General features: G+C 26.4%; 1 long non-coding RNA gene across 2 annotated transcripts; it reads right to left on the minus strand.

Annotated features, from left to right (window-relative positions):
- Positions 1–1,560: 1,560 nt before the first annotated feature.
- LOC136088540 (uncharacterized) lies at positions 1,561–6,020 on the minus strand. Of its 2 annotated transcripts, XR_010642249.1 has the most exons (3): positions 5,866–6,020; positions 2,209–2,329; positions 1,561–1,919 (listed from the first exon to the last, which is right to left on the minus strand). It is a non-coding gene; the product is annotated as an uncharacterized LOC136088540 (long non-coding RNA). The 2 variants fall into 2 exon arrangements; XR_010642248.1 differs by lacking the exon at positions 5,866–6,020 and having other exon boundaries at positions 2,209–2,367.
- Positions 6,021–15,661: the final 9,641 nt, after the last annotated feature.

Here is a 15,661-nt window from a genome sequence, read left to right on the forward strand (position 1 = left end):
TTTTTTTGAGAAATATCAAACAAATTTTCAAGAAATTTTTCAAACTGTTCTCGTGTTTTTTTTGGTAATTGTGTTCCAGGCTAAATAACTTTTATTTCGTATTGAAATGTACAATTTATTTAGTTTAATAAATTTTTGCACCATTTGTACTTCAGAAATTATATAGTTTTCAGAGACAGCATATTTCCATATATTACCAATATTAAAAGATTTCTGTTATGAAAATATGAAGATATGCTGCCTTTGGCAGCATACCTTCATATTTTCATAACAGAAATCTTTGTCAAGGCAAACTATAATCCTTCTCCCACTCTTTGTTTTGCATGAAAAATTTTCATGAGTAGGCTTGAACCTTTTACTTTTTCTGTAATAACATACTGATAACATTGTAGAAATGTTCCATTTGTTGGAAGTTGATGTTGAGGAAAAACAGAAATCGGACTTCTGAGAAAATAAAGCGGTTGTCGTGGGTTTAAATTAACATTATAGTTCGATTTTTTTTTTTTAGCGATTTGCTTTTCCCCATTTATGATAAGAAATTGTTTTTCATATTATAGTATTTATTTTTTTATAATTTTTAAAAACTAAACTAAGCAAAAGATTCTTTTGTAAAGAGTAACAATTCGATTAGTTGTTTTTTTATCAGAAAAAAATGGTTGGTTTAAATTTGTTTAAGTTTTTTAAGAAAGGTAATCAAGATTATCGCTCTCAAAGTTGATATGTTTAAGTCGATATTTTAAATAAGAAAAAGTTTATTCAAAAATAATTTAAAAATAGCTGTTAGCCCAAAAAGAAAAAAAAAACAATTAGTACCCAAATTATCGATGCTTTAAAAACACATCAATATATATGTTTTTTTTTTATTTCCTACTGTTTGGAATTGTGATCAAGTGATCAACAATCAACAACCAACAATGAACAGTGGTTTGTTAATAAACTACTAGTTGATCAGTTACCACCCATTTCCTAATACAAAGCTAATAGTTTTTTTTTTTAAAAGATTGCAGATGTCTTGATGATGAAAAACAACAGCTATTAGATTCGTTAAAAGTGTTTTCATTTAGATGCAGCGGAAATATTTAAGTTAAGAAAAGCTTAGAACATTTAATTAAATCGTTTTTTTAATTTCTACAGTAAGCACTTGGAGTGGTTTTATAAATCTTTTTTCAATACTAATGGTCTTCTATAAGTGTATAAGAAAGAAAGAGAGTAAAGAGGAAGATTTAGCATTTTTGGAAGATTAGAAAAATGTTAGAAAACAGTTTATAAGCGAGCATAGAGATAAAGAACTTGAAGCAACCCAGCAAGCATTTCAACGTTGATTCAACGTCGATAACGCGTTGATTTATTGACGTTGATTTTAGCGTTGAAATAGAAACAAAATATCGACGTTGAAATATCAACATTGATTCAACGTCATTAAATTAACGTTGTACTGACGTTGATTTACAAACGTTGATTTGGAAACAAGAAATCGACGTTAAAATATCAACATTGATTCAACGTCAATAAATTAACATTGAACTGATGTTGATTTATAAACATTGATTTAAGCGTTGATTTGAAAACAAGAAATTGACGTTCTAATATCTACATCGATTCAACGTCAAAAAAACAACGTTGAAACATAACACTATAAAAAGTTTTCTAAAATGTATATGTTAAAGTTTTTTACAAAGGAGATAATTTCTTTTTCTTTTTCGAAACTACTTCCGCTTTCACTTGACTCAACGTTATCGTCTACTACGAATTCATCTTGATTTTTTTCTTTATCACTTTCGTGTCTTCATCGTCTATTTCGTGGTTGTCAGATTTCCGTTTACCTCCATTCAAACGATAAGGTGCATACTTTAGGCAAGAGGCTATAAATAATCTAGTTTCTTTGTCTGTTGCCTTAGGCTCAAAGCGCTTAATCGATTCTAAAAAATAAATGCAAAAACATTCAAATTTGGTCAAGTGAATAAAATTGTATAGAAAGGAGGAAAGAATATCTTCAATTTACATTATTTCATAAGAATACATGAAGTTTACAATTTTAATGTAAACTAATATATTTTATTTTTTGAGTTTTTATATCTATTTTTTGTGAATTCAACTAAATTCATTTATTTTTAACAGGCAGCCATTAAAAAGAAATGTAAATATATAAAAATATATAGATCAACATCTTTTCCAATTTTCAACACTTAAAATTAAAATTATAGCTACCAATTACTGTTTTGTAAACATTTAACCATTCTGGTTCCATTAATTGTGTGTAACTTTTTAGATATTTCGCTTATTTGCAAAGTTATTTGGACCAACCTCCGTAATACTATATGTTGAAATCCTGAGTTTGAAAACAGAAAGTACTTTATAAATATAACTAACATATATATATATATATATATATATATATATATATATATATATATATATATATATATATATATATATATATATATATATATATATATATATATATATATATATATATTATATATATATATATATTATATATATATATATATATATATATATATATATATTATATATATATACATAAAATATAGTATATATATATATACATAAAATATAGTATATATATATATTTTATATATATATATAAATATAAATATATATGTATATATATATAAACATATAAATATTTTATATATATATATATATATATATATATATATATATATATATATATATATATACATATAGTATATATTACATCTATATAATACATATATTATAGTATATATTACATATATATACATAATATATACTATATCATATATAATATATACTATATTATATATAATATATATACTATATTAAATGATTTACTTGAATGAATGTTGCATACAAAACAACAGCAAGTTAAAGGACAGCTAAAACTCACAAATGATATAGTAAAGAAACCTACCATTATCTTTTATTATTAAATATTCACTGTATATGACACAAAGTCAGCCATGCTATACAGACAGTCTGTTCAACTGACTAGAGGTTACCTGCTAACTGTTTTAGAAAACAAATAATTTTACTCCACTTCAGATACTCCTGGTAACATTACAGTCACATGATCTATTCACAGCTAATCTTATAACTTATTCAAAATACAAAATTCCATATAATTTTAGAATATGAGTTGTGAAATATTTATACAGATTATTAGTTTGTTAACTAAATATACAAGTTATTGTTACTATATTGGTGTAATTCTATTTAAATTTTCCAGATTATCAAGTTGCAATAGTTTGTTATTTTTAAAATACATGTTATCGGACTTCTAGTATTCAAGTCTAGCTTACGTTACACTAGTTTTAATGACTTTCAACCAATTTTATACTAACAACTCATACCATCAAGACATTATAATACAGTAGACACACACAAGAACACTGCATTGACTGTCTACATTACATACACATCTATAAGACTCAAAACAGTTCACAACTCTCATTGACCCTCGTTAAACTGCAACAAAGCACTGCACTTATCGACACTTATGTCAAAAAAGTGACTTACAATTGTATGCAAGTTGTACTGAGCCCCACTAAGTGTCCTCTGGTCCCAGTGTCAATTCAAAAGTCTGTGGCAATTGCCCTGACAGGATACTCCAAGAATAGTCCTTTTGGGATAACAGAATGGGATACCTTAACAAAATACCCTGGTGTAGACCCAGAGTGGAACTTCTTTTGGGATGTTGGTTTTAGGCAAAAGCTGGAGGTCTTCTTGTGTTCATACTGTACCATAAGGCGCAAACCCATATGGTACTCGAGACGTCTATGACACACTTATATCAATAATGTATGTTTACCACCCTAATAATACAGACCACATAATAACTACTTATAAAACGAATAACTCTACCCCATCACTGATACTGTCTACACTCACACTTATGCTGGACACTAACAAAAACTTAGGAGAACAACAGAAAATGACTCTTACATATCTCGACAATTGTTTATTGTTATTTTTTGTTTTTACAACATTTTACTTATCATTTTTTTAGTATTTTTCTACTTTGAGGCTCTTTTTTTCCACTAGACATCTGTTCTTTTGTACTTTTATCTCACTCTGCTAAACTCTTTTTAACTTATTATTCATCTCTAAGGCGTTCACTGCTTGGTGCAGCTTCACAAAAATGCATTGCATTTACAACATAATAATGTTTGTCAGGAGTTTTGATTTCATTTTGTAATAAAATTGATAACAAAATTTCATTTACAAGATCAAACATAAAGCTCTCTTCAGAAGGTTTGCTCTTTCAAAATAGTTGAATACTTGAAAATGAGCAAAGTATGGGCCATAAAGCGACTGAAGTACTTTTAAATAATGGCATCCCATCAACATTCACAACTAATTCAATTTTCTCCAGATCTGGAAATTTACTTTAATGTTTTAAAATATTAGTTTCCAAACCATAATAAATGTAATCGCCACCACACTTATTCTGCAGAGGAATGTTACATGGAGTTTTCAATAATTGGAAGTTCCGCATGGCCATTGTTTCTCAAAATAAAAAGAAGTTGATTCGATGCAGAATAAGAAGTTTGGTTCACAACAACCCATTCCGCTTATTTTTTACGAAGATTTCCATTTACTGTTTTTTTTATGTCATTTATGTCTGATTCTGATTCTTGTGTCTTGAATCATGGAAACATTTATATCTATACATTTCCATGATTCAAGACACAAGAATCAGAACTACCCGAGTCAAGATTGGAATCTGAGTCAAAATCTGTTTCTTCAACACCTTTAAGTTTTTCCTCAATTGATTCTTCTGAAATAACTCTATAATCTGAAATAAATATTTATTGTTTATTTTTTTTTGTTGTATTATCTGTCTCTGTAAATAAATCAATTACTATTTTATTCATTTTTCTCCATTACATATTCTGTGATGACATATCAACTGAATACTTTTATTTCTATAAATAAATATATTATCAGGTTAGCCAGGAATATATTTTATATAGCGTTTTTGAAATATTGGGAATAATATTGTTATTGTTCTACTAAATATTAAAATTTTTTTATAAAATTGTCACATATATATATATATATATATATATATATATATATATATATATATATATATATATGTATATATATATATATATATATATATATATATTATATATATATATTATATATAAACTTATATTAATAATATGAGTTTGCTATATAAGTTATATAGCTCTGAAATCATTCATCGAGCACTGTTTAATATATAAACGTAAAATTTTTACTTATATAATATAAGTAAAAATTTTACGTTCATATATTCAACAGTGCTCGATGAATGATTTCAGAGCTATATAACTTATATAGCAAACTTATATTATTAATATAAGTTTATTTTATATTATTAATATAAGTTTATTAATATAAATACAAACTTATATTATTAATATAAGTTTGTATAAGAGATTAAATAAAAATAACTACATAATTTTTTATAATTTAATGTTGTAAGCAGAGTCTTAAATGTAATTTACAAATGTATAGTGTCAGCCCCAAACAAAAGTATATATTGGACTATTAGAAAGAGAATGGAAAAAGAGATAGGCAAACCACAAACAATCATTTGTAAACAGAAAACTACAAAATTCAACCACCCTTTCCAAATACAAATGGAACTTAAAAGAAAACCTTAAAATAACACCCAGTTTATTTTTGTAACTAATTAGTTACAAAAAAATAAAAAAATGTATTTTTGTAATTGAAGCTGTGTAAAACAATGTTTCGTAAGAAAAAGAGAATTCTTTTCAATAATCATTAATAATATTAAAATTGAAGCATTTTTACTTCCAACCAGGAGAATAAAAAACGAAAATTATAAACTAAAAAATCTTTAATTATGACCCATAAATGAAAAACATATATGTAATGTTGTAAATACTACCACTTTTAAATAAAATACAATTAAAAATAGCACATTTCTGCGAGTGATTAGCCATCTTTATTTTAATAAGAAGTCTTATTTGTCTCGATATCAAAACGAAAGTAAAAAGACGTATTGATTTAACGTTGATTAAATCAACATTAGTTTATTAACAATAAATCAACGTGGAATAAACGTTGAAAATTCTGACGTTGAGGTTTCCACCTCGATAAGACGTTGAATCAACGACTTTTTCTTCAACGTTAATTTATCAACTACAAATCAACGTGAAATAGACGTTGAAACTTCTGACGTTAACATTTCAACCACCCTAAGACGTTGACATGACGTCGTTTGCTTGCTGGGAAAGGTTTAACGTCGGCAACAGAGATACCGTAGATATACAGATCATAAGAAAAAAATGTCAAAAGAGGCAAATGGAGATGCCCCATATCATAATGATGAGACTACCATTACTTAGATTCTTCAATTAGACCTTCAATTAAAAATGCTAATGAAAATTATTAATATAAGTGAGAAAAAATCGATATCTGAATAAGGTACTTTTTACCATGAAAAATCAAAATTCTATATTTTGCCTGTGTATTGCATATTACTTTACAGAATAAACTTTGAGTGAAATTTTTCATTTAAATTTTTTGTTAATATTATTGTAGATCTTTCAAATCTGGCATTGATGATAGGTAATACTAATTATAGTTCTGATCTGAATAAATATCAACAAAAAACATTAAACAACGCAAAAAAAAATAACAATAAAATTAACGACATACCACTCATGCTTCGATCCGATTCAATCCTTGTCAATAAAGAAATTACTCGAGCCTAATTGCAGCTACTCCTCTCAGTGTAAAGACCGGCTTAAGCTATCAAGATCAAACGATGTTTATAGCTAGTATTACGAACTGTCTTGGAGTAAATATGAAAAAAGTTAAGATAAATAGAGAAACAGTCAGATAGAAGCGTTATGAGGTTGTTTAAAATCACGGAAATGAAATTAAACAAAATTATATCGAGGAAATGGGAGGAGAAAATCTTGTCCTTCAGTTTGATAGCAAACTAGTTGCACATTTGTATAAGGAAATCCAACAAACAGTTACAAGAGATAGAACTGCTGTCTAATACTACTCCTGAATTTCAACACAAGGACGATCTTCTTTTAGGAATTGTTGCAAGTGATACCGGTAAAGCATCTGATCAGGCTTTAGTAATTCAAAGCTTGTTAGAATATTTTGAAGCTTCAGACCAAATATTTGCTGTGTGTGTTGATACTACAGTAACTAATACTGGTAGGAAAGAGAATGCAAAAATAATATTGACAAGAGCATTTCAGAAACTATTATGCTATTGTGTCGGCACCACATACATGAAATGCATTTTAAACATATTTACAAATCAATAACTGGAGATAATACCAAGGGTCCACGAAAGGCCCTTTACTCCAACTTTATGAAGCAATAGAAAAATTTTGTCTCTTTTTTATCTACTTGTGGTGTCTCTTCTAGTTTTAAAAAGTTTGATGATCTTAATATTCAGTCTAACAAGTTAAAAAACTTTAGGATTTATCAACCAGGTGCCTGTCATGAAGCTAGATTCATGGCAGAGGCATTATATCACATGGCTTTGGAATTGACATCGCCAGTTATAAAATAATCAAATCAAGATCATCAGGTTCTAGTCTCTAGAGTTTGTCTAATGATTGTTATATCTTATGTACCAGGTTTTTAAAATCCAGTCTTGCTCAACATTCACTATTGAAAGACCTCAAATCATTCAAAGTAGTATGTATTTAAAAGTATTTCGCCTAAAGCAGTAGTCATGGCTCTTAATGATTCCTTGAAATTCAAATAAAGTCTGACATTTTGAAGGCCTTGTTGGAGCACGAGGTTCCTGACATTAATGAAAAAAATAAAGAGAAACCACTTCCTGTTTTAGTAGATAAAAATGCTAAACTTTGTGAACTTGTTACCTGTGAAAGCTGGTTTATTTTTGTCATTTCGAACTTAGTAAAGGAAACAAAAATTGGGTTGGAAGAATGCCAACTATAAGGCTTAGAGGGGATTGACTCTAAGGTTAAGAGTCAATCCCCTCGTACACGAAATTTATCCTTTTTATGAAACACCTCAGTGTCACAAATGATAGTTGTTCGACAAAATCGAAAACAGATTTCAAAGAATGTTTGTCAGAAAAAATTTTTTAATTTGAAATAGATATTGTTGTTTATTATATTGCTGTAAATGTAAACATGTTTTATTTGTTAAACTCTTTTGTTAATTATCTCAGATCGAAGTCAATAATACTAATAGTATAAAACAGTAATTATACTAACATATGCTTTTTTACATACACTTTTTAGCATTTTGGAAAAAAATGATGAATATTTAAACTATTAAAAAAAAATATTTACCTGCTCCAATGATCCTAGTAAACTAAAATTTTCAATATGAGTTAGTATATAGATGGAAAACAGGTATTTACACAGTGTATTTGCACTTTTTAAAAAGAGTTAAAAATGCGCAAAATAATTGTGCAAAAGAAAATATATATATATACACTGAGGCATATTCGTTTAGACGCATCAATTTTTTTCTTTTTATCTTGATTTTTTTCTATGTATTGTCAACTGATATGCATGCAAGTTATTATCAAAATAATTGTTGTGTTGTGGGCAAATAAAAATCACAAAAAAAATTTTTCTATGTGTCTTTATTAACATGAGAGTATGTTTGATATACAAAAGTACATTTTTTAATTGGAATATATCTATAGACGCAGTCATATTTTTGACATTAAAAGATGGAAATTAGTAATGCGTATGTCCTCCATTACATTCGATCACCTCAAAAATTCTGCCTTTCATTAACTCCACTAGTCGTTGAAGTGTAGTATGATCCAACTCGGACCATGCTTCAAGGATTTTACACTTTAACTCAGTAACAGTTTTAAATTGGTGTCCGGCTGCTTTAGCGTCATAAACTTTTCTTGATAGCATTCCCCACACTTTCTCGATTGGATTTAAGTCCGGGCTACAAGCTGGCCATTCGAGAACCGGGATGTTGTGGTTTTTAAACCATTTCATAGAATGCCTAGATGTGTGAATTGCAGCATTATCTTGCTGAAATATGGCATTATCGTCCATGTTTTCATCCATATAAGTTATGAGAACATCATTTAACATTTCTGTATACTTTATTGAGTTCTTTTTAGGTAAACCACAACACAGAGTCAATTTTCCTGAATAAGAAAATCCACCCCAAATCATTAAACTTGCTCCTCCATAATTTCGTTTTGTTTGTGGGTCATTTATTCCTCTTAGATCATGCCAATAACAACTGTAAGAGTCCGGACCATCTAAATTGAACTTTTTTTCATCTGAAAATATTACGTTTTGTCACTCATGAGTCCAATGCATATGGTTTTTAGCAAACTGTAATCTAGCAATTTTATGGTGTTTTTTTAACATTAGTTTTTGGTGTAGTTTCTTCCAATTTACATTTGGTGTTGTACGTAGAATATGTGCAACATGTTTATTGGTGACAGGCAATAATAATTTATCCTTTATTTGTGTTGCATTAAATTTATTTTTGGTAGCTTCGAAGCGAATTTGATTAATTTGCCGATTTGTTAAAACTTTGTTGCCGTTTGTTGCTTTTTTTACACCATAATTGTCACCTTTTGCAATGTAGTTTCGTACGACATGGTCAGATCTTCCAATTTTTCATGCTATTTCTCGTATAGAAAGTGCTTGTGAGATTTCTGAGCCACGATATAAATTAATTTGTATTTTTTCGGCATCTGTCAAATACTTTCCTTTAGGCATTTCGTAAAATGCAATAAAAATGATACTGGCATAGCAAAAGATCAAATTACACTAAAATTTATCAATTTATTTGTGTAAAAGTGATTAAAAATCAATAATTATCGTTATTAACCTGATTGCGTCTATAGATATATTCCAATTAAAAAATGTGCTTTTGTATATCAAACATACTCTCATGTTAATAAAGATACATAGAAAAAATTTTATTGTGGTTTTTATTAGCCCACAACACAACAATTATTTTGATAATAACTTGCATGCATATCAGTTGACAATACATAGAAAAAAATTAAGATAAAGAGAAAAAATTTGATGCGTCTAAACAAATATGCCTCAGTGTATATATATAAATTTATTATTGCTCTGTTCTTTTAGAATATTGAGCACTCTGTTTGTAGAATACACTAACATAATTTATATATATATATATATATATATATATATATATATATATATATATATATATATATATATATATATATATATATATATATATATATAACAAATATAAATAATAGTGCAGATATTTTATGGACAGAGTTTATATGCCAAGTTATTTGTTTGCTACAAGGCCATTTTATTTTTATTTTTACTTTCTATTTTCTTCAGGAGATTTTTTTTTTTGCATTGTTTACAAATTACTCATTATAGGCGTATCTACACGATCATATGATTTAGTTGCTTTAAATTTACTTTTTTTCTAAAAGAGGAAATGTTAGTGCTATTCATGTTATTTACATTATTTAATTCTTGTTCGTTGAATGACACATTAGAAGTATATAGTATGAATACTGTTATTTTATTTATGTAAATATGTTTATGAATATCAGTAAACAAATAGCACTTAGCATAGTTAATTAAACATTTTTAGTTCATAAAACATAATTAAATGCATCAATTATGACGAGTTTCATAAGTTTTTTTCCGACTGTTTTGCAAGTTACTGTCGCAAAAGGATTCATTTCGACATTTCAAAAAGTAAAATTTGAAATTGTTAATATTATGTGAAGATAACACATTATTACAAATATTTTGATACATAAAGATGTTTAATTTTTACAATTCTATCCATTTAACGAACAAATCTTAATGGATTTTAAAACGTCGTTCAGCAAAAACTTTTTTTTCACATGTGCTATTTTTGTATGTAGCAAAAAAGCTTTATTTTGAAATTCAACTTGCGACACCCTTTATTTCGGAATGAGCACATGCAAAATGAACATCGACAATTTTAAATGCTTAGTTTAATTCGGTACGAAAAAAATTAATTCCTGGTTATCAATATCCTTTTTAAAGAACTTTTTTTTTTCGGGAATATCTGCTTAGCAACTCTTGTATAAATGTTTGTTTTTTTTGTTGTTGTTTTTTAAGAAATTAAAAAAATTTTTTTAAGTGAATTTAAAAAGCAAGTAAACAAAAAATATCAATTATTGATTGAAATAATTGAGTAAATTAAATCGAGTAAACCGATAATTATTATTTTGTTAATTATTGACCGACTTAATCTGAATTTTATCTTTTATCAAATATAAAAAAAAATATTTTCTAATCAAATAGGGCTTCTTTTGTATCGATTGGCCTGCAGTATAATTATCTATTGGCCAGCCGATGCTCATCATCTTTGTTTACCAATACTAAACTGAGGTTGTACCATTGTCGGCTAACAAACATACTGTCGTAAATTATAATTAGCGGACCAACAAAATTCTAAAATCATATCATTAACAACTCAGCTAGCCAACATTTGGACAATAAGGCATGTTTTAGACCGTTAGCCAATATTTATACCATTATAAATCTTGTTTATCTGTTAGCCGAGATTTAGCAAGTGTCCAGCCCATTTTGTAGAATTGAAATATTATAACATTCCAACCGATAAAACGCCGTCGGCTCGACATCGGATTAATACCCAGTCGGCATATCTAGTATTGTAAATACTCGGAGTATTGATCACGTATAACATACCGCCGTTGATACCAGAAAAATACGCATTTAGATTTAAGTTTCGAATTCGAGTTCAATACCACTTATTTATCAAAAGTACGTATTATTTAATATTTGATCAAAATCGGATACGATATCGTACCCGATCTTGATCAAATATCAACATATAACGGAAAAACAAAAATCTTTGCTTTAAAGCGCATGCTTAAACTGAAATAGTGAAAGCAAAATTTAAATAAAAAAGTTTTTATTTGAGAAATTTAGTAAAAAGTTTGTCTGGAATGAAAAGAAATAGTCAGGAATGCATGAAAAGTTGTATGAAGAGATATCGTTCTGCTAAAGCAGTATCGCATATCTTCAATACAGTTACAGTACTTTTTTGTGCTAAAAAAGTTATTAAAACTTTATCATAAAAATATTTATTACTACTTTTAAATTTATTTTGTTTTATTCTTATTTTTTATTATATTCTTATTTTCTTATTATCTTTATTTTATTTATTAAGTCCTAAATTAATATAATTCAAATATATTATAAATCCTATCATTTCATACCTTGCTTACTTTATTATTTTGATTATTATTTTATTAACATTTCTGTTATGCTATTACCTTTTTTTCGTACTGTTTTAAAAAATTTAGAAAAATAAATTAAAATTTCGAGCCAACACTGATATTTTATTGTTGCTAAACGTTAAATTTTGTTATAAGGATTGCAGTTCTTCTATCTGTTTTTTGCTCTTTATTCAATAAGTATTTGATTCAAATTAAATATAATTCTAATTTAATATTTTATTACGAGATATATGTTTATATATATATATATATTCATATATATGAATATATATATGAATCTTTTTAGATTTTTTCATGTTATTTTTAAATTTTTTGTTCGCGCAATTCAAGTTACATATGTTTGTAGTTTGCATATATGTTTATATTATGTTCAAAGTTTAAAAGTTTTTGATAAATATATGTATGTGGAAATATGTGTTATGTAATTGTTTTATGAATGTGTCATTAAAATAGTATAAAATGTATCTATTGTATATATAAATATTATATGAGGTGTTTGTATATGTTATATAAAGTTGAATAAATGTATTGTGTTTTATAGTTATTATGTATGTTTATATTATGTTGTTTCCATGTTTTCAAAGTGTGCGACTTGGCAAACGTGTTGAGCAAGATTTTGCGTAAAGTTGTTATTTATGTTACTAATATTGTTACATTTGGCTTACCTTAATGTTGGTGTCAATTGTTAAAAGTTATAAGTGGTTTTATTATTGAAACTCACTGCTTTTAATCATTCACTAAAAGCCACTCAAGAAAAATCATTTTGCCGTATATACATTTTGTTTATCTCAATTTGAATTTTTAGAACCATGAAGTACAAACATGATTTGTTTTCTAAAGCATGAAAATATGAAAATAACAATATTTAACAACTACTACTCTCTTATCATGACATCTTATCTCTATCAGATATATTGATTTTCGATTCATATTTGATTTTTTTCTTTGTATTTACTTATCAATTACATTTTTTCATTTCAGATTTATCATATCATGGATTTATGCAATATAAAAGAACAAATGTATGTAAATTTTTATGAATTTTTTCTACGCTTTTCTAAATGTGTTTCTTATTCACATTTTATTTTACAAGCAAGGTCTGCAAGCAAATTTGAGCTGAAAATTTTTTTTAGCTTTTAAGGAGAATTGGCGTTATTCTTTGTTTTATTTAATTTGTTTAAATATAGTAGTTCTAAAAAATAAATGTTTGTTTGTTCTTGGTTTTTTACTTATCTGTTTTCAGATTCTTATAAACTAGGCAACTCAGCTAAGCAAGTTTTGTTTTATTTTATTTATATATATATGTATATAAATATATATATATATATATATATATATATATATATATATATATATATATATATATATATATATATATATATATATATATATATATATATATATATATATATATATATAATTACTTAAGAGCAAAATATACTGACTGACATTGCTTCAATATTTTATACAAGATTGTGCATTTATTATTTTTGTTCATTAAGGTAAAAATAATTTTATGCATTGTAGATTCTTTGTTAATTAAAAATAATTGATGTAAATAAATATTGTTTAATATTTTTGATAAACGACTTATGTATGTAAGCATATAAAAAGATTTGGATTTCAATAAATCTTAAGTTTAAATTAAGTCTTTGATTAGAAAAGATCACAATTTGTAAGATTCTTTTACGTTCATTTATTCAATTGTAACAATAGTAAGATTACTGGTAATATAATAACAGTGAAATTGAAATAGATAGATTAGGCTCAACAAAGTTATTAATGTAAAATGCTAATAGGCAACTTTAAAATAGTTGTCAAATGAAAAAAAGAGATCTAGGCAGGATGAAATTAATTGTTGTTGAAATGTAAGAAATGTAACTCGAAGTGCAGAAAACTTACTTGACAGAATTCAGTGTCAAGCAGTGTTAATGTCTGTTAATTTGATTTTACTTTTGACACTTCAGAACAAAGCAAAGTATGAGTTTAACTATTTATAGTAACAATTAACACTTTTTAATCTAAATAATTTTTTTTTTATTTTATAATTTCTATCATAATTGTGTTCTTTTTTTCATTTTTTTTTTAGTTTGTCTATCCTTTGTCATCTTTTGATTAGTTAGCTAACTGTTGAAACATGGTTTTAATTTTTGTAAATTTAGTATGATATGAAATTTATTCTATTAATCATTAGTCAACAGTTAGAGAGAAGCTGGAGCTTAATTAAGAAATGCTGGAAATTAGCTTTTAATCAAGGTAAAAATAATTTTGTTTACTGGTAACATAGTAAAACCAGTTACTAGTATTTATTCCGTGCTTTTTTACATTTGTTAACATGTTGCTTTGGAAAAACTTTCTTTCTCTCTCTCTAAGATGAGTGGGAGATTTAATAAAACTTATGTAATTACTGAGCTCTTACGTATTTCTTAATACCACAAATGATAATGACCATTAATAAGAAATATTTTACCAGTGGCTTGCTATTTTATGATATAGTTGCTCAAATTGTTTAACTATAATTGTCCCTTGATTGTTCAAATATTGTAATAAATGAAATCTTTTTAGTCCAAGTATTTAAGTTGATAAAATATCTTATTAAGTTGCGGTGTTATTTGCCAGTGTTACTATAGTAACAATGTATACATTGTGTTGTCTAGCCTTTTTATAATCTTTTTTAATTATTCTGTAGACAGAATATATGAACTTGTCATTTCGAAAAGGACATAAGTCCAAAACTTTTAGCAGTTAGTTAATAAGTTTAAATTAAAAATTTCTGTATGATTTATGTCTTTTTTATAAAAATAAAAAATACATAAATTATATACGTTCTTTATTTAAATACTTCTATGTTTAATTTCTTTAGCAACCTAGACATTATTTTAATAAAAATCATATTTTTGTTGATTTTGAAAAGTTTTAGTAAATGGACTTGTGCCCTTTTCGAAATGACAGGTTCATATATTTTCTGTTATTATTATCCTAATTCTACTAACAATAAAATGCAAATAGTACTTTTGTAATTAAAAATTGTAATTTTTTTTTTCATGTCTTTTTTTAGGTATTTGCAAGCTTTCCTTGACTTTCCTTTTCTGGTACTTGTGTTGTGACAGATTTTAAAAAGAACTCAACTGATGTAAATATGGTCTTTATGTCGTTACCTATAGGCAATGGCGTTGCTGATACGGAGTCAAAATATTTATAGATAAATTTGTATTTAATATTTTAGATAATATATCAAGTTATTAATGTGTTTTTATTGTTATTAATGATTTAATAACTCATAACCCGTATTACGGATTGCTTACTGCTAGTCATTATCATTATGTTATGAACTCATATTAGTTAATAAAATTGTATTGAATATTTTCTAGTTATCGTGTTTTATACGTGTTTAAATGCGAGTTTGATACTCAGTAG

Source organism: Hydra vulgaris, chromosome 12 (genome assembly GCF_038396675.1).
Source record: "Hydra vulgaris chromosome 12, alternate assembly HydraT2T_AEP".
Lineage (NCBI taxonomy): Eukaryota > Metazoa > Cnidaria > Hydrozoa > Anthoathecata > Hydridae > Hydra > Hydra vulgaris.